Source organism: Heloderma suspectum, chromosome 3, assembly GCF_057233095.1.
Source record: "Heloderma suspectum isolate Gila_16-S chromosome 3, 16-S_ref, whole genome shotgun sequence".
Taxonomy (NCBI): Eukaryota; Metazoa; Chordata; class Lepidosauria; order Squamata; family Helodermatidae; genus Heloderma; species Heloderma suspectum.
Genome location: NC_139460.1, coordinates 41,637,346 through 41,657,021, shown reverse-complemented (window position 1 = coordinate 41,657,021; position 19,676 = coordinate 41,637,346). Strand labels below are relative to the sequence as shown.

General features: G+C 43.5%; 1 protein-coding gene across 2 annotated transcripts in view; it reads left to right on the top strand.

The window, feature by feature from the left end:
• Positions 1-15,660: 15,660 nt before the first annotated feature.
• DCLK1 (doublecortin like kinase 1) overlaps positions 15,661-19,676 on the top strand; it is a 288,776-nt gene continuing 284,760 nt past the window's right edge. The window contains exon 1 of one of the 2 annotated variants that reach the window (XM_084843018.1): positions 15,661-15,976. The gene's annotated coding sequence lies outside the window, so the exon portion shown is untranslated. The remainder of the gene's footprint in view (positions 15,977-19,676) is intronic. The other variant, XM_084843017.1, reaches the window with a different exon arrangement.

The following is a 19,676-nucleotide window of genomic DNA, read 5'->3' as shown; positions in this document are numbered from 1 at the left end:
ATTTCATTAATATTTTATTTACCCCAAACTCCTAAAGTTAAGTAAATACTGTTACATATTTAGTTGTTTGCCTTTTGCAATCTGCCCCTCCTCATCCTAATTATAGAAACCTGAGACATTACCCTATGTGTCAGGCTAACCCTAACCCACCTCATGGGCTTGTTGTGATGATAACAGGAGGGGAGATTAGGCTGCCTTGAGTTCCTTGAGATAGATGTGATGATTAATAAACAAAATGTATTAACTTGTCAGTGTTTAACCTTGCTGGTTACCTGTGAAAATTAATTGAAAAATGTTTTCTATCTTTTATTGCCTAGCACACTTTCACACCTGTGCAGTTTCTTACTGATGTTTAGTTCAATGCACATTATTCTCAGGCCATTACAAAATTGCAAGCCCGTTTTCTAGCTTCTGCCTTGCCATTGCCTCTCCCTCTGCTGAAGACCCTGTTCACAGCTCAACAGCTCAGAGAATCTTGGCTGTCAGACATGGCTGCTGCTTGCCATCCTGAGCATAGGCCTTCTTTGCCGTGGTGGACAGTGCAGCAGAGCTCTGTCCATGTATGCTGGTGCTGAGATACTCTATTCAGCTTTGAAGCTATCCTTGGAAGGCAAGCTAAAGGAAAGCGATCAGCCAAAGACTATAAACCAAAATGTGGATGGTTATCTCTCAATGAATTTATGAACTTTGGCCCACTGCTACTTCCCCCACACTGCAACACTTTATTATCCATCCATCCATCCATCCATCCATCCATCCATCCATCCAAGTTTATTATACAGTCACAGAGCATTCAAGGAACAAAGACACACCCCAAACAGTCAAGTTTAACATCAGATAAATTACAGTAGGTGGACTGAAATAAATAAATAACAAAGTACTTTAAAAACACCACAATAAAAAATGTAATATGCTAAATTAAAATATACATACTATGATATACAATGCAATAGATTAAGATATGTGAACTAAAATATATAGGATAGTACATTAGAATATACAGTCAGGGCCAGAAATATTGGAACAAGGATAACTATTTTAGCAGTTGGCCTCTGTACACCACCACATTGAAATTGAAAGGAAACACACCCAGATGGGAGCGAAGTCAGGGCTTTCAGCTGTAATTCAAGGGGTTGGACAAAAGTGGGGCACTAACCATTCAGGAAGGACAGCCAGTGGCATAAACACACCCTCATCGTTGGTGGCTCATAAGTAATTGAACAAACCAACATAATTTCAAACTTAAGGATCGCCTTTAATACCTGGATAAAAATCCTTTGCAGTCAATGACTGCCTGAAGTCTGCAACCCACGGACATGACCAAATGCTGAGTTTTCTCCCTTGAGATGCTTCGCCAGGCCTTCACTGCAGCTGCCTTCAGCTGCTGCTTGTTTATGGATCTTTCTGCCTTCAGTCTTGTCTTCAATAAGTGAAAAGTATACTCTATTGGGTTGAGATCAGGTGACTGACTTGGCCATTGACGAACATCCTACTTCTTTGCCTTGAGAAACTCTTGGGTAGCTTTTGCTGTATGTTGTGGGTCAATATCCATCTGCAATATGAAACAGCGTCCTATCAGTTTGGCAGCATTTGGCTGAATCTGAGCAGAAAGTATAGCCCTATACACTTCAGAATTCATCCTGCTGCTTTTCTCAGCAGTCAGGTCATCAACAAACACCAGTGACCTGGTTCCATTTTCAGCCATACATGCCCATGCCATAACACTGCCTCCACCATGTTTGACAGATGATGTGGTATGCTTTGGATCATGAGCTGTTCCTTTCCTTCTCCATACTTTTCTCTTCCCATCATTCTAATACAAGTTAATCTTGGTTTCGTCAGTGCAAAGAATCTTATTCCAGAATTGGGCAGGCTTTTTTAGGTGTTTGCTGGCAAAGGCTAATCTGGCCTTTTGGTTCTTGAGCATTATCACTGGTTTGCACTTGTTATGAAGCCTCTGTATTTACATTCATAAAGCTGTCTCTTGACTGTAGATGTTGAAAATGACATGCCTACCTCTGCAAGAGCATTCTTGACCTGGCTAAATGTTGTGAACGGTTTTCTCTTCACCATGAGCAGAATTCCGCGGTCATCCACTTTAGTTGCCTTCTGTGGTCTTCCAGGCCTTCTGCTGTTGCTGAGCTTGCCAGTTAATTCCCTCTTTTTCAGGATGTTCCAAACTGTTGTATTGGCCACTCCCAATGTTTTTGCTATCTCTCTGATGGGTTTATTTGTTTCCTCAGCCTAATGATGGCCTTCTTCACTGGCATGGACACCTCTTTGGACCTCATGTTGGGAGTTCCAGTGAACAGCTAGCAAATGCAAATGTAACACTCAGAACCACCTCCAGGGCTTTTATCTGCTTGATTGGTCATGGGGTACCCAGGAAACAGGCCACACCTGGCCATGCAGCTGTTTGTCAGCCATTCGTTCCATTACTTATGAGCCACCAACGATGTGTGTGTGTGTATGCCACTGTCTGTCCTTCCTGAATGGTTAGTGCCCCACTTTTGTCAAACCCATTGAATTACACCTGAAAGTCCCGACCTCGCTCCCATCTGGGTGTGTTTCCTTCCAGCTTCAATGTGGTGGTGTACAGAGGCCAACTGCTAAAACAGTTATCCTTGTTCCAATATTTCTGGCCCTGACTGTATGGTAAATATATAAGATAAGGAAGAGACAACACAAGTTGACTTTAAGCAGAGATAATCCTTTTATGGGCCTTCGTAGCTGAGGAAAGAAATCTGGCCACTGTTTCTGTTATTATTTTTGCATCTGTTAGTAAATAAACCAGATACCATTCAAAAGCTCTACCTGAGTATTTCAATAGGATAGAAGTTAATAATATATTTGGGTTATCTTTATAGAAGCTGTACACAAAGAAACATGGGCTAATGTTTCTATAGCCCCATACCTAGTCCCCACTCAGCCATGGAAGCTCACTGGATGACTTTGGGCCAGTCACAGACTCTTAGCCCAACCTACCTCACAGGGTTGTTGTTGTGAGGTTAAAATGGAGAGGAGTATTAAGCACGCCACCTTGGGTTCCTTTAAGAGGAAAAAAGGTGGGTTATACTTGTAAATAAATAACAAGGTGGGTTATACTTGTAAATAAATAAATATTTATTATTTATTATTATAAATATTATAAATATTATTATTTATTATTAATAAATAAATAAATAAATAACCCACAAGGGAAAAACCATTCATTAAAAGGAGTACCTGAGAAACAGCCATCTAATACAGTGGAAGGCAGACAGTTAAACCTAGCCCTTGAAAAAAAGAAATCAAATGGTATTTGGGGACAGTTACATGCCCCAGATAGTTAGTATGACCCTTTGGACAGAGTGTAGAACAAGTTTTCTGGGCTGCAGGCATAGACATACTGTTTGTCCATATCCATAATCTGGCATTTAACAATAGATTTTGCAAGACAGGGGCCCTGTACACTTTACTATCTCTTATTTGGGCCAAACAGAGATGACCTTAAGGGATAATGAGGGAAGCAAGTGGTTCCCCTAAAAGATTTCCCATTTCCCCATTCGCTCCCCTAAGTTTCAGTCACAGTATACTAAAGTCCTATATTTATTTATTTAAGAAATGTCTTATCTGCTTTTCATTATAAAATAATCCCAAATTGAGGTAGAAACAATACCCATATACAGCATGGAATAACAACAACAACAACAACAACAATTTATTACACTTCTATACCACCCCGTTGCCAAAGCTTTCTGGGTGGTTTACAGAAGTTGAAATATTAAGTACAATATAAAAAGTTTAAAAGCCATTTACATAAAAGCGGACACACAATATACACAAACAATATATAACTAAAAACAACTTTGTTTTTAATTAAAAAATTAAATCCTTGCCCTTCTAATTATGGTCTTTGCTACTCATTTGATTCCTCTAAATTTTCTTTAACCAAGTTTTTCTATACTCTAGTTTTCTTTGTCTCTAGTTTTCCTAGAGTCATCTCTGGGTCAAAGAGACCCCCCACTCTCAGCTTAAGTCGTAGATGGCTCTGGTTATTTTTAAAGGAAGATTTATTTTACAGTGGGCCAGATCCAATACAGCCAATGTACTCCTGCTCATCGTGTTACGCCAGCGGGGCCCACCACTAGTGCAACGGGAAGTTAGCGCTTCCGAAAGTAACCCTGGAAATGTGCAGAAACACTTGTTTCCGAATCAGGACAGGTCTATGGAACTCCCTTCTGTGAGCTCCGCTGACCTCCCCCATTCTGGAAACAAGTGTTTCCACTCACTTCCAGTTGCTTTATTTAAAATATTTCTTGGCCACCTTTCAGGGCAGGATCCTTCCCAAGGTGGTGTACACCAATAAGACACATAATAACATTAAGACCTGCTAGCTCTCCATTAGCAGTGACCAGCCAGATGGGCGATTAATAAATTTAAAATAAATAAATAGCAGTGGACCTCACAGGCCCATAGGCAGTATAGCATACTGCACAGCTACTCCAATGTAATGTTAAAATATGCAGTTGTGTTCATATGGATGATATCTGGAGTCGGTACTGTCATGTTAATGCCTATGGGGTTTATTAACTGAGAGCCACTGTGGTATAATGGTTAGAGTATTGGACTGGGACTCAGGAGATCCTGGTTCTAGTCCCCACTCGGTCATGAAGTTCACTGGGTGACTTTGGGGCAGTCACTGACTCTCAGCCTAACCTACCTCACAGGGTTGTTGTGAGGATAAAATGGAGAGAAGGAAGGTCTTGTATGCTGCCTTGGGCTCCTTGGAAGAAAGGCAGAATATAAATGTCATCATCATAATTATCCATGCTTTGCCATTATCCATTAAACTACATGCCATCTCTGAAAAGTCAGCTTGGCATCATTTGTTTTAATCAAATTTATGTTGCCTTGCTATGATAATAACCCTATTTTCCTTTAAAAGGCTTTCCTTTGTGTTACTTGTTATAATAAATTTTTATCCACCCTGCAAAATGTGATTCCTGATAAAAGGTCAATATCTTTTTCATAAAGCAGATAAAAGCATGTTTCTGCCAGCTGAGTATGTGGGAGAAATACTAATTTGGGTATGGCGATTACATTATTACATGCCCACCATATTAATAGAGATTAAACCATTGTGAATATAGCACAGCTACGGTAATTAGCTGTATCTGCCTAACTTGAGTTCTGGATTTCAGCAGAAGCTTCATATCCTGACCACTCCCATTCCCCCCCCCCTTAACATGGACATCAAATCAATAGTGAGCTTGTATAACAGACACTGGGCCTCTCCCATATATGACCATGCAAGGCACATGCCTGACAAAGGCAATAGTGCAATGTCCGGCAGACAATTACAGCCATTGTTTACATATGTTTTGCTCCTTTTAATGTGGTCTAGCAGAAGACTGCTACACCATGTGACTGAAGAGTTTGCTGTGATGGTGGCAATGGTTTTGGATGGGCTGAAGGAGCGTGTGTGTGTGTGTGTGTGTGTGTGTGTGTGTATGTGGATGTATAACAGCTAGGGAATACTGGGAGCTGTAGGACTTTCTTCTGTCTAAATACACATAGGATTTCACCCTACTTTAACTAACATTAGAATACACATGCTAAGGTCTCCCCAGTCTCCCTTAGCCACAGCAACAAACTTCTAACATCAGAGCAACAGTGAGCCTGCAGCCAATAGAAGCCCACTGAGCGTGAGATATCAGAGCAGACCAAGCATTTGCTGCTGACGACATCCACGGCCTGTACATTTCAAAGCTGATATGCATTATGAATTGGCCTTGATATGTGTAAATGGTAACTGCTCAGATGCATTGTGTGAGCTGTATGATGTCAGAAGATGAGCATTTAGAAGACATAGTGGCAGCTTCTTGCAGTGGGGCCCACTGTAGGCAAAGGAATGTTGCTAGTAGAAAATCCAGTTATGTCTTCTGTGAAAATGTTTCGTTAGTGTCCTGCTTGCAAGGATAAGTGTAACATTTGTGTGAATCATTTATTTGTGCATGTCATAATTAATTCATAATGTGTGAATTGGCTCTCAGAAGGAGTCGGGACATCCCGCTTGAGCTGGCACCCAGATATTTATTGCAAAGACGATCCCCAAGTTCAAACTGATTTCAGCAGGCAGATCTCCACCAGAACAAAGGCAAATGGAGGATGCTGTTAGAAGAAAACATTCAGCATCCGACACCTGAGGATATGCATGTAGTGCTCCTAAACTGATATGTACTGCCTACTAGATTTGGGGCGGGGGGAGAGGGAAGAGAATATGACCTTTCCAAGCACTTTCTTCTCTGTGCTCTCAACCACCTAACAGTTCTATAGGCATAATGTCTAGACATTTTGTAGCCTGTGCTAGAAGCATTTATACAGTCCAAATAGATGTATATAGAACTGTGTCTATCTATACACACCTAGTTGGAAGTAAGTTTCCATTGAGTTCAATGGGGACTTGCTCTCAGGGAAGTGTGTATAGGATTGCAGACAAAGAGGAAAATATTCTTTATACAATTTAACACCTTATGATCATCATCAGCATTTTTAAAAAAATTGTATCCTGCTTTTCCACAAAATTGTGCCCAAAGCGGCTCACAACATAACAAATGAACAAAAATAAGTATAATTTACAAAATATCAAACAATAAATATAACAATATTAAAAAATACAATAGAAACAATTACAAATAACTATCATGTTGGCCCCCTTCATGGATCATTGCCTTGTTGTGGCGAAGGGGCTTGCGTAACTCAGTGAAGCCATAAGCTATGCCGTGCAGGGCCACCCAAGACGGACAGGTCATGGCGGAGAGTTCTGACAAAATGTGCTCCACTGGCGAAGGAAATGGCAAACCACTCCAGTATTCTTGCCAAGAAAACCCCATGGAACGTATGACAAGGCTAAAAGATATGACGCCAGAAGATGAGCCCCTCAGGTCAGAAGGTGTCCAATACACTACTGGGGAAGAGCAGAGGGTATTTCCAAGTAGCGCCAGAAAGAGTGAAGCGGCTGGGCCAAAGCCGAAAGGACACTCAGCTGTGGATGTGTCTGGTGGTGAAAAGAAAGTCCGATGCTGTGAAGAACAATATTGTTTAGGAACCTGGAATGTAAGATCAATGAATCAAGGTAAGCTGGAGGTGGTCAAACATGAGATGGTAAGATTGAACATCGACATCTTGGGAATCAGTGAACTAAAATGGACAGGCATGGGCAAATTTAATTCAGGTGACCATTATATCTACTACTGTGGGCAAGAATCCCTTAGAAGAAATGGAGTAGCACTCATAGTCAACAAAAGGGTGGGAAAAGCAGTACTGGGGTACGATCTCAAAAACGACATAATGATCTTAGTACGAATCCAAGGCAAACCATTCAACATCACAGTAATTCAAGTCTATGCCCCAACCACTGAGGCCGAAGAAGCTGAGGTTGATCGGTTCTATGAAGACCTACAACACCTTTTAGAACTAACACCAAAAAAAAATGTCCTCTTCATCATAGGGGATTGGAATGCTAAAGTAGGAAGTCAAGAAATCACCGGGATAACAGGCAAGCATGGCCTTGGTGTACAAAATGAAGCAGTACAAAGGCTAATAGAGTTTTGCCAAGAGAACACGCTGATCATAGCAAACACTCTTTTCCAACAGCACAAGAGGCGACTCTACACATGGACATCACCAGATGGTCAATATCGAAATCAGATTGATTATGTACTTTGCAGCCAAAGATGGAGAAGCTCTATACAGTCAGTAAAACAAGACCTGGAGCTGACTGTGGCTCAGATCATGAACTTCTTATCGCAAAATTTTGGCTTAAATTGAAGAATGTAGGGAACACCACTAAACCATTCAGGTATGACCTAAATCATATCCCTTATGAATATACAGTGGAGGTGAGGAATAGATTTCAGGGATTAGACCTGATAGACAGAGTGCCTGAGGAACTATGGACGGAGGTTCATAACATTGTTCAGGAGGCAGCAACTCAATCCATCCCAAAGAAAAAGAAATGCAAGAAAGCAAAGTGGCTGTCTGAGGAGGCTTTACAAGTAGCTGAGGAAAGAAGGGAAGCGAAAAGCAAGGGAGAAAGGGGAAGATATATCCAACTGAATGCAGAGTTCCAGAGAATAGCAAGGAGAGACAAGAAGGCCTTCTTAAATGAACAATGCAAAGAAATCAAGGAAAACAACAGAATGGGAAAAACTAGAGATCTCTTCAAGAAAATTGGAGATCTCAAGGGAACGTTTTGTGCAAAGACGGGCATGATAAAGGACAAAGAAGGCAGGGACCTAACAGAAGCAGATGAGATTAAGAAGAGGTGGAAAGAATACACAGAAGAACTATACAGGAAAGATCTGAATGTCCCAGATAGCCATGATAGTGCGGTCACTGAACTTGAGCCGGACATCCTAGAGAGTGAAGTCAAGTGGGCCTTAGGAAGCTAACAACAAAGCTAGCGGAGATGACAGTATTCCAGCTGAAATATTTAAAATCTTAAAAGATGATGATGTTAAAGTGCTGCATTCAATATGCCAACAAATTTGGAACACTCAACAGTGGCTGCAAGACTGGAAAAGGTCAGTTTACATTCCAATTCCAAAGAAGGGCAATGCCAAAGAGGGCTCAAACTACCACACATTTGCGCTTATTTCACATGCCAGCAAAGTTATGCTCAAAATCCTACAAGCTAGTCTTCAGCAGCATGTGAACCGAGAACTACTGGAAGTACAAGCTCGGTTTCGAAGAGGCAGAGGAACTAGAGATCAAATCGCCAACTTTCGCTGGATCATGGAGAAAGCAAGAGAATTCCAGAAAAACGTCTATTTCTGCTTCATTGACTATGCTAAAGCCTTTGTGTGGATCACAACAAACTGTGGCAAATTCTTAAAGAGATGGGAGTACCAGACCACCTTACCTGTCTCCTGAGAAACCTGTACGAGGGTCAAGAAGCAACAGTAAGAACCAGACATGGAACAACCGATTGGTTCAAAATTGGGAAAGGACAAGGCTGCATATTGTCGCCCTGCTTATTTAACTTATATGCAGAGTACATCATGAGAAATGCCGGGTTGGATGAATCACAGGTCGGAATTAAGATTGTCAGGAGAATTATCAGCGACCTCAGATACGCAGATGATACCACCCTAATGGCAGAAAGTGAAGAGGATCTAAAGAGCCTCCTGCTGAGGGTGAAAGTGGGTAGTGCAAAAGCTGGTTTGAAACTCAACATTAAAAAAATGAAGATCATGGCATCTGGCCCCATCACTTCCTGGCATATAGAAGGGGAAGAAATGGAAGCAGTGACAGATTTTATTTTCTTGGGCTCCAAGATCACCGCAGACGGTGACTGTAGCCATGAAATTAAAAGACGCTTGCTCCTTGGGAGGAAAGCTATGGCAAACCTAGACAGCATACTAAGAAGCAGAGACATCACCTTGCCGACAAAGGTTTGTATAATCAAAGCTATGGTTTTCCCAGTAGTAATGTATGGCTGTGAGAGACCTGGACTATAAGAAAGGCTGAGTACCGAAGAATTGATGCTTTTGAACTGTGGTGCTGGAGCAGACTCTTACGAGTCCCCTGGACTGCAAGGAGGTCAAATCAGTCCATCCTAAAGGAAATCAACCCTGAATGCTCATTGGAAGGACAGATACTGAAGCTGAAGCTCAAATATTTTGGCCAACTAATGCGAAGAGAAAACTCTCTGGAAAAGACCCTGATGCTGGGAAAGATTGAAGGCAAAAGGAGAAGGGGACGGCAGAGGATGAGATGGCTAGATAGCATCACTGATGCAATGAATATGGACTTGAGCAGACTCCGGGAGAGAGCAGAGGACAGGAAGGCCTGGCGTGCTATGGTCCATGGGGTCACGAAGAGTCGGACTCAACTTAACGACTGAACAACAATAATGTTGGCAGATAAATACATTGTAATACATAGTAGAAATATCTGTCTATATATATAATATCCAGTAAAATAGTACAAATAAACTAAACTAATTGAACAGATGAGCACTAAATAGAAGACAGAATAAAGCCCAAACAAAAATATTAATAAATATAAATAAATCTCCATTCCACATGAGGGTTCTCACAATTAACCTACAGCCACAGGCTGGCAGTTATACCTCTCACTTGTAACAGCCTTCCTCTCTCCCAGCTCTCACCTGTACCTCCTCTCATAGTTCCTTCCCTATCTCTCACCTGGGCAGGTAGAGATTGCTAGTCGTTCTTCAAGCCCCATACACCCATAAAGTTTTGACATTACTCAGACTCTCTCCACCAAGCACCCCTTCCAGCACTGATCTTCAGGAGGCTTTATCAGGATCCAAGATGGTGGATGGGGTGAGACTGGTGGAAACGCTCAACCTTTTGATGTTAATCCCTCTCCAGCAAACACTCCTATATGAGCTTGCCCTTTGCTGGGCCATAATAGTTGCTGAGCATTCTCCAGTTTGGTTATCTATGTGCCAGCCAGCCTTTGTTCTGAACTGCTATTGCTCATTCTTCCTGACACTAAAACAATATAGCATTCAAAGGCAAGCCAACAGTACTCCTAGTTCACAGGGAATGCAGGTTACTTTGGTTGTCCCATCTAATGCTGTAATTCTTCTCGAGACTTTTACAATGAAAAAAGAGAGAGAGAAACAATCTATAAGGATGACAGAGAAGCCGAAACACAGCCATCAGGGGTATGGGGGAAAACATTGCTGACAAAGCTTTAGAACTGCATTTTGGACACAGAGTAAGCTGTCTGCTGTGTAAAACAATGCTCACTTATTCGGCAGCTGTTAAAAGAGTAGACAGTCAAACAAAGGTGGTGTAGGGCCTACAAACCAACCACCCATAAAAAATTTTTAGCTGCAGTTCCAATATCCAAGTACGAAACAGACATGTACTGCATCACCTAGGAAAAGTGTGCATGCACATCTATAGTGTACAGTGTTTCCTTTTCAGAATTCTCTCTTCTATTTCTTTATTTCAATTATTTGCTATACTACCTTCTCAGGGCAGCTCACAGAAATAACAAAAATGATTAAAAGATATAAAATAGACATCTAAGAAATTAAAACTAAAACAGCTGCATAAAACATCTCAAACCCAGATGAGCCATCTATAGAAAACATAATATAAAACAAGAAGTAGTGGCAGTTTAAAACTCCAGCCCAATGTCATTAATTTAAAGTGGATTGAACAAAAAGGTCTTGAAGGACTGCTAAAAAACAACAACAGCCAATGCGGAAGCCATATGTACATTCCGTTGGAGGGAGTTCCACAAACTTAAGCATGGCTCTGTGAGCAGGAGGTCTGCAAAACTGGAAGAACTGCTGACTGCTGCCCCCATTTCCTGACCCATGCTACTGCAGGCTCTCAGGGAAGAACCTTCCAGATCTGGCCTGGCTCCACCCACCCAGGCTTGCCATTGAGTCCTCCTGGGCAGGAAGGAGTAGAAAGGACTTCCTTTGCCAGTTGAGCCTTGCTGGAGGAACAAGGTCTACATGACCTCTAGCATGTCTGGTCATGCTCTTGGGTTGTTCCCTGGTCTGCCCTCTGTTCATGATTTTTCTTAGGTCATGACTCGTGGTCTGTTGTCTCCTTCTGCTGCCTGGATTTCCTTCTGATCCTAGAGTCCAGGCAGGATGGTAAGAGTGCAGGCAGTCCAAACCACTTAAGGCCTTAAAAGTAACCAACAGCATTTAAATTGGGTGCAGAAATGCACTAGCAAACAGTGTACCTGGTACAGAATAGGTGTTATATATTCTGATCACTTTGCCTCCACAAACAATGAGTTCCATACCAGCTGAATCTTCTGAACTGTCTTTAAAGGCAGCTCCACGTAGAATGCTTCGTAGTAGGCTTGAGCCTTCCTGATGAAGCCTATGTACATTTTAAAGGGAAAAGTTGCCAATTACACACATGTATGCCCTTCATAAATGATTTGGTGTGTATGTATGGGCAGATCCCAAATACAAAGTATAGTTGGCCCTTAGCAAGCTAACCAATACGTACGGCCGGGTCACATCTGCATTCTCATCACCCATGTTTTTCAGTGGTGTCAAGGGTAGGCATAGTTAGACACCTGCTGAGGACCCAAACCCAAACAAGGGCCCACTGAAAAGAGCTCCCTGGCCTTGCTCCTCTTCACCATTGCAACTTGCTTAGAATCATAGAATAGTAGGGTTGGAAGGGGCCTATAAGACCATCGAGTCCAACCCCCTGCTCAATGCAGGAACCTAAGTCAAAGCATCCCTGACAGATGGCTGTCCAGCTTCATCTTGAATGCCTGCAGCATGGGAGAGCCCACTACCACCCTAGGTAATTGGGTCCATTGTCATATTGCTCTAACAGTCAGGAATTTTTTCCTGATGTTCAGTCGGAATCTGGCTTCCTGTCACTTGAGCCCATTATTCCGTGTCCTGCACTCTGGGATGATCGAGAAGAGATCCTGGCTGTCCTCTCTGTGACAACCTTTCAAGTACTTGAAGAGTGCTATCATATCTCTCCTCAGTCTTCTCTTCTCAAGGCTAAACATGCCCAGTTCTTTCAGTCTCTCCTCACAGGGCTTTGTTTCCAGTCCCCTGATCATCTTCATTGCCTTCCTCTGAACCCTCGTTTGTCTGCATCCTTCTTAAAGTGTGGTGCCCAGAACTAGACATAGTACTCCAGATGAGGCCTAACCAATGCTGAGTAGAGGGGAACTAGTACTTCACATGATTTGGAAGCTATACTTCTATTAATGCAGCCCCAAATAGCATTTGCCTTTTTTTGCAGCCACCACATCACATTGTTGGCTCATATTCAGCTTGTGATCTACAACAATTCCAAGATCCTTCTTGCTTATAGTGTTGTTGAGGCAAGTATCCCCCTAAGCTTGTTCACCTGCTTCTTGCTCTGACCCAGACATTGGTGCAGAGGAGGAGCAGGTGATACCACTGACGTCTTCAGGCCAAATCAAAACAAAAAGGATCTGTGTGCTATTAGGTAAAACACTTTTTCATTCTCATTTATGGCAATTTCCTTCTAGGCCCAAGATACTCACATTGTAAAAATACATTAAGGCTATGCATAGGTACCTGAGAGTTCAAATTGAGCCCGGTGGGACTTAAGTATGCACAGGATCAGAACGCACAGTATATATTTTCACTACTTAAGGTTCATTTAAACCAGATGTGGGGAGTCTCAGGCCCCTGGGGGCCAAATCCAGCCCTCTCGAGATTCCCCAGATTTCCCCAACCACTGAGAGTTTGGTGGTTTCCTGGTTGTCATGCAGTTTTCCCTGCATTCTAAAAGGTTGAAGATGCATTAGAAGATGCATTCCAACCTTTTAGAATGGGGGAAAGACTGCAAAAAAGCCAGTAAACCACTGAATGACCAGTGGTGGGGCCAGGGGAAGTGGGTATAGCCATCTGGGAAACTCCAGAGGGCCAAATTGGGACCCCAAGAGTGGGGTGGGCTCCTCCCCTTTCCAGCCATTTTTGGGGGGGGCAGGTCACCCTTTCCCCCACCTCTTTTGAAGTCAATGGAGTAATATCACCCCCCCCAGCAGCTTGCAGGGGTGGGGGAAAAGGTGAGAACAGAATCCAGACTGGAGGCAAGGAAAGTCAGAATCCAGAGAGGGAAAAATTAGAATCGGTGTGTGTGTGTGTGTGTGTGCTCTCAATATTTTGTGATTGGCCATCCCCCCCACCCCACCCCGGGCAATTTGTGGTGGTGCCTAAGGACTAAGCATGCCCAGTAGCCAAGGAATGTAGCATGTCAGCTGAAAAAGAAAACTGTAAAGATGGGGAATGGGTGGAATGGAATGGAATTCCCTACTTGGAAGGAATGCCTGCCTGGAACCCTGCATAGGAGTGCTTCTTTTAGAAGGGAGGATATGCTGCAACATTTTGTTTCAGGTCTCACTTGTTTATCATAACCCAGAGAAGCTGAATCATTCCCATCTTTCATTCAACCAGCTGACCCTGTCAAGAATTTCTACAATTTGTAGAACAGTTGCAAATGTAATGGGCATACTCTGGCATACTCTGTTGTTGTTGTTCAGTCATTAAGTCGTGTCCGACTCTTCGTGACCCCAAGGACCATAGCACGCCAGGCCTTCCTGTCCTCCGCTCTCTCCTGTACTGTAAGCAAATTCTCTGGGGACCCCTGCCAAATGAAGACCAGCAGGTGATTACTAGTGAGAGGGCCTTTTGAGTGTTGGCATCCCAGTTACGGAACACCTTCTCTGAAGAGGCTTGCCTAGTGCCAAGGTTATAGTCTTTTTGGTGCCAGATGAAGACCATTTTTTATATTTCCAGGTTTTTCAATCTCAAATATTTTAAAGGCTTTTAAGAGTTGTATTGCTGCTGCTTTCGTTCTGGTTTAGTTTTTATATACATGTTGTAGTTTTGTATTTTATGGTTTAATTTTTTTTTTACTTGTAAGCCACCCAGAGAATGTTTGTTATTGCTCTATATGAATAAAGGTAAAGGTGTCCCCAACCAGTTGTGTCCGACTCTAGGGTGCGGTGCTCATCCCCGTTTCTAAGCCGAAGAGCCAGCGCTGTCCGAAGACGCTTCCGTGGTGTGGTCATGTGGCCGGCACTGAATACTGAGGTGCACGGAACGCTGTTACCTTTCCCGCTGAAGCGGTACCTATTTATCTCCTTGCAATTTCTTGCTTTCGAACTGCTAGGTTGGCAGAAGCTGGGACTGAAGACGGGAGCTCACTCCGACATGCAGCACGCGGGTCTCAAACTGCTGACCTGCCGACCTTCCAGTCTGCAGTTCAGCGTCTTAACCACTAAGCCAATACTGAACAATAATAAAAGCAACAGTGCTGTCATGTGATGCCCAGTCAGTGCATTTTAGGGCATGACACCACAGGCTGGAACTCTATTGTATCTATTTAGGAGGTTATACAGGTAGTGGTTAATAGAAGTGGGGAGGTGTTAGTATTTAACCCAGAGTAAAAGAATTAAACTCGTGGGTGACTATGAGCATATACTGCCTTGCTTCTTGTGTTACTCAGGGGCAGTGCTTGTGTTCATTAGCATTTGTGTATCTGTTTCTATGGAGATACCAGGATACAGACATGCCTGGAAGTCCATGGCAGCTCGTATCCCACATGTCATGTTCTGTGGGTTGGTTAGGATCCCCTTCTGGTGGAACAGAAAGCTCCTCTGCATATGTTCACCTGCACTCCCTCCCCAATTATTCCCCATGTTGCAGGGTTGGCCTTGGAAGAAAAGTGCCGAAACACTTTGCTGACGCCTGGCTCTCACCCAACCAACGCCATTCGTGTTAAGCACACACTCTTCACATGCTCAGATGCTCTCTTTATTATGACTTGGCATGTTCCAGCTAGGGCGGAGGACAGCGGCTACAACCCTATGCCCGCTGAACTGAGAGCAAGGGGCCCCACTGTAGGACCTACTTCCGAGTAGGGAGGTCTGGGATTGCGCGGGAAGCTTCGTTGCGTCCTGAACCGGGGGCAAAGAGGCGGGGCAGACGCTCGCCACGGCGCTGCCTCGGCTTCTGGCGGCTTCGCCCGGCTCCCTGGCCGTCCCACCCCCTGAGCCAGGACGGGAGCGCGCGGCCGGGGCACCGCCCTCCGGGTGCCGGCAGCGTGCTACATTCTCCCAGCCTGGTGTGAAGCGCCGCATTTCATGAGGGACGGGCTAATGCAAATCACTCCCCTAGGCGGCACGAGGAGGAGGAGAAAGGCGAAGGCGTTTGGAGCAGCGACTCAGCAGCGGGTTGAGCCAGAGCCAGTGGACGGAGAGGGCCGGGAACAGACGCGCGCAACAAAGCCACCCACGCCTTCTCTTGGGCGGCCACGGTTGCCAGGCTCAGCCAGGGGTAGAAGCGAGGAGGGTAGGACCAGGCTGTGGAGTCGGGCTTTGTCTGTGGAGAGCCGGAGGCGGCGGCACCCTCCCCCTTTGCAGCAAACAAGCCACACTGCCTGCAGTTGCGAGGAAGGCACGCGTTGAAATTTCCAAGGCACAGGTAAGCGTTTGGAAGGAAGCCCCGAGTCCTCAGGGCTCCCTCATTCGTAGCAAGCCGAGGCAGTTTGTCTCTGCCCCCCCCCCCCCGTTTGTAAGGCAGAAGACTTTACGTGTGAAAAGCGTGCGTGTTTCTCTTACCTGCCCCCCATTGTTTCAGCGATGCACATCTTGGAAGGATATGGTTTGGGTGGGGGGCTCTTTATTTTCCTCCCCGCCTCTCCTAATGTGTATCTGATACTCTGTAAATTTTCTTGCACCATTTTGGGCTGCTGAGCTTAAAAGCAGAGATGGGGAGGAAGAGGTTCCCTCTCTGTCTAGGAGGAGAGCAGGTTCCTGTCATTGTGTGGAAGGCTCTTGTGGGGAGCGAATTCAACATATTAAAAAAAAAAATTCTGCTGCTTTGGCTTTCTTTTCTAGTTGCCTCATTTGGCAAACAGACCTCCTGTACTAGGAGCTAGTCTGTATTCTCTTCAAAAAATAAAATGAAAATAAAATCCTGCTTTGTGTGTGTCTGCTCTTGCATTTGAGCCATGCTGGAGAAGACCATTATTTTATGCATTGATAGCTGCAGCGTTTTTCAAAACGTGCAGGCAGTGACCGGGAAACGTGCCCCATCTGCTAATACAGGGGCAGATGGTGACACCTCTCTTAAAAAAAACAACAAAAAACAGAAAAAGGAGAAAGGTGGCAAGAATGATTCTCTTCTTCCCCCGCTACTTGGCCATAAAGTCCATTATCATCTGTGTATCTAGGGTGGCTTATTCTATATTTAAAACAGTTGTACCACATTTTAAAGGATGTCTTTAAAAAAACCCCATACCGTTATATAACTGAGGACAAGTTCTTTTTTTCTTTTTCTAATGACTTGCTAAACTGAGGCTATTGTTCAGTCTCCTCCGAATGATTTGTTATTGATTTGTGGTACACATTTGGGTCTGCATTTGATTGCTTTGTGAAATTACCCACCCTCATTTGCAGTATGTGTAATCTGCCCATAATAGATGGATGTGGTGTGAACTGTTGGGCATTAAGGTCTTAGCAGGGTGTGTCCCTTTATACAGTAACCTGTGATCAGAGTCTTTGAACTGATTTATTGCCTACAAATTTCAGCTGTTAATGTTGTCACCCTTAAACCATTTCCTCTGAACTAAATTTGTTGAAGCCTATGGATCTTCCCTGGATTACATGGTTTGAGGGCTGTGGCCTGTTCCACATATGATGGACACATGGATTTGGGAATGACAGGCCCACACTCTAGGTAGAACAGAATCTTGTTTCCATTTTAACCGTTCCTATTGAAATCAAGCTATTTGTGTTAGGAGGAGGTGATCTCTCCTACCATTTCTTCCATAGGTATTTTGTAAATCTCTGATTAGACCCAAATGTTAATCCCCTGCAGTTTTCTGCTAGTTTTCTCACTACAGTCTTACATACACTTCCACATGCAGAGCTATTGTTTGGACTTACAGTTATGATACTAGAATGGCGTCAGGTTGTTTTATATATTCTGCTTTTTGGATTTAGGAACCAGTTTGCTTTGAAAATCCTGGTGTTTGATCTTGGGCCTGAACTGGCTCTCTAGCATCTGTTCAAATGCCATGTCATGGCTATTGCAATACATCACCACAATATCTAAGTAGATAGGACTTCAGACTTGTAGCTTTATTTTTTTGAAAACATATGTGTTTTATGACATGCAAATTCTAAAGTAGATTATCTCCATATGCTAGTGTATGTTCACTAGTGTAGCTCATTGCCTGATTTGGAGATAATGGAATATTCATGCTAAGCAGATATGAACTGGAAGCTATAAGAAGGGTGAATAAGAGCCCTCCTAAATAGTCTGCTGCTCTCATACAAAGGGTTAAGGAGCTCATAAGCACACATTTAAGGACCTCTACAAGATGGGGTGGTTGCCTCTAGCATTAAATGGCTTTAAAAAGCCTTTAGATCAGGGATGCAGAACCTCTTTCAGGCTGAGAGCCGAATTCCACTTCAAAGAAGCTCTCTTGGCAGGTGGGTGGGGGTGGGGAATTTCAGTGGTGGGTGGGGCCACACTGCCAGCATATTTTAGCTTAAAGGTCTTATTGCGAGCAACTAACCCTTAGGATCAGCATTTCAACCTGGGGAAAAACTGCACAAAAGCCAGGAAAATCCCAAACAATTGATGGCTGGGGAAGGCGGCGGGGCCTTCTCAAAATCCCCTGAGCCTGTGTTTCTGTATCACTGCTTTAGACAAATTCATAGAGGACAGCTCTGTCACTAGTTAACTGTAATAGTTAAATGAGACCCCCATGTCCAGGAGCAGTGTACCTTTGAATGGACCATGCTGGGCACCACCAGTGGGGCAGGACTGTTGCCTTTGTGCCATGCTTGTAAGCTTCCCAGGAGCACCTGGTTAGTTACTATACATGCTACACTAGAGCTTCCTTTATGCAGCCCCCATTATGTGTGAAGGGGGCTCTACCCATTGAGCAGGCAGTGAGGCCGTGCTGCTGATCCCAGCCTATGATGGTCATGCACTGAAGATGGGTGTCAGCAGTGGGGAAGCCTGTGAACGTAGACCTGCTTTCCCCACCCTGGTGCTCTCCAGACTCCCAACATCTCCCAGCAATGCTGGATTTGTAGTCCAGCACATCTGAAGGGCACCAGGTTGGGGAAAGCAGATGTAGACCTTGACAAATGTAGGCTGCTGTGCTGCAGGCATCCATGCTCACTGTGAGGATGTTTGGGACCAGCTAGCTGTATGCCCCACTGTGCTCTTCAGCATGTGGCTCCCGCCTCTATGTAGAGGATGAGTGAAGGGGGCTTAGGTGGGCCAGTAATCTACTCCTGCAATGCTGCTCTTATGTCCCTGATTACTTGTGTGATTAAAGTTAAGCTGAGTACATATATACATAGCTTCAAACCTGGGCCCTGGGCACTATAGGTAACTTTTACATGCATAAAAAAGGCTGTCATTCCAAGCACAGTTAAGAGGAAGCAGATCTTGTGGAAGGTAGATAGCCTTTCAAGGAAAGATATTGAGGTTCCCAGAATGTAATAGTAATTCCCTTCCTTCTCTCTACCCCAAAAGAATTGTCACCCAATGATTAGTGATGTTGCAAGCCTGGTTCTGCTTCTTTCTCTTTCTTTTATTGGAAATCAATGCTATAGAGAAACCGCTTTTAAATTAGGTTTCTATATTTATGTTGTAAATACACTGGCTCTGCTTTATTTTTGCAACTTTTTTTTTTAAAGGTACAGATCTAGGCTACAGCTCTGAACAAAAAGAAATAGTCTTAGATTTTTTTTTTAAAGGGGGCTTTGTATTGCTGTAAAGATTACTGCAACACTTTGTATGTATTGATGCACGTTATCAAAATGTATTCTTTGTATCTCTGGCAAAAGAACAACATATAGTAAAGTGGTTGCATTGTTTTATAAAAAATGGTTTAAGGTACTTGCTATATTAGGAAAGAGAATGGTTCACTTCTGACAAAATGTTCATCATTTTTGCTTTTATTACTGACTTGGGTGTTCTGACTTCAGCTCATTCATGTTATAGTTCTGAAGCAGTCCATTGGCAAATAATTTGCACCAATCTAAATTATTATTTCTCATCCCAAAGGAAAAACACTAATGGCTAATATTTGATCCTTAAATCTCTCAAGATATTTAATTTATAGTCCTTTTACTATAGATACTTGTGCTTTATTTGT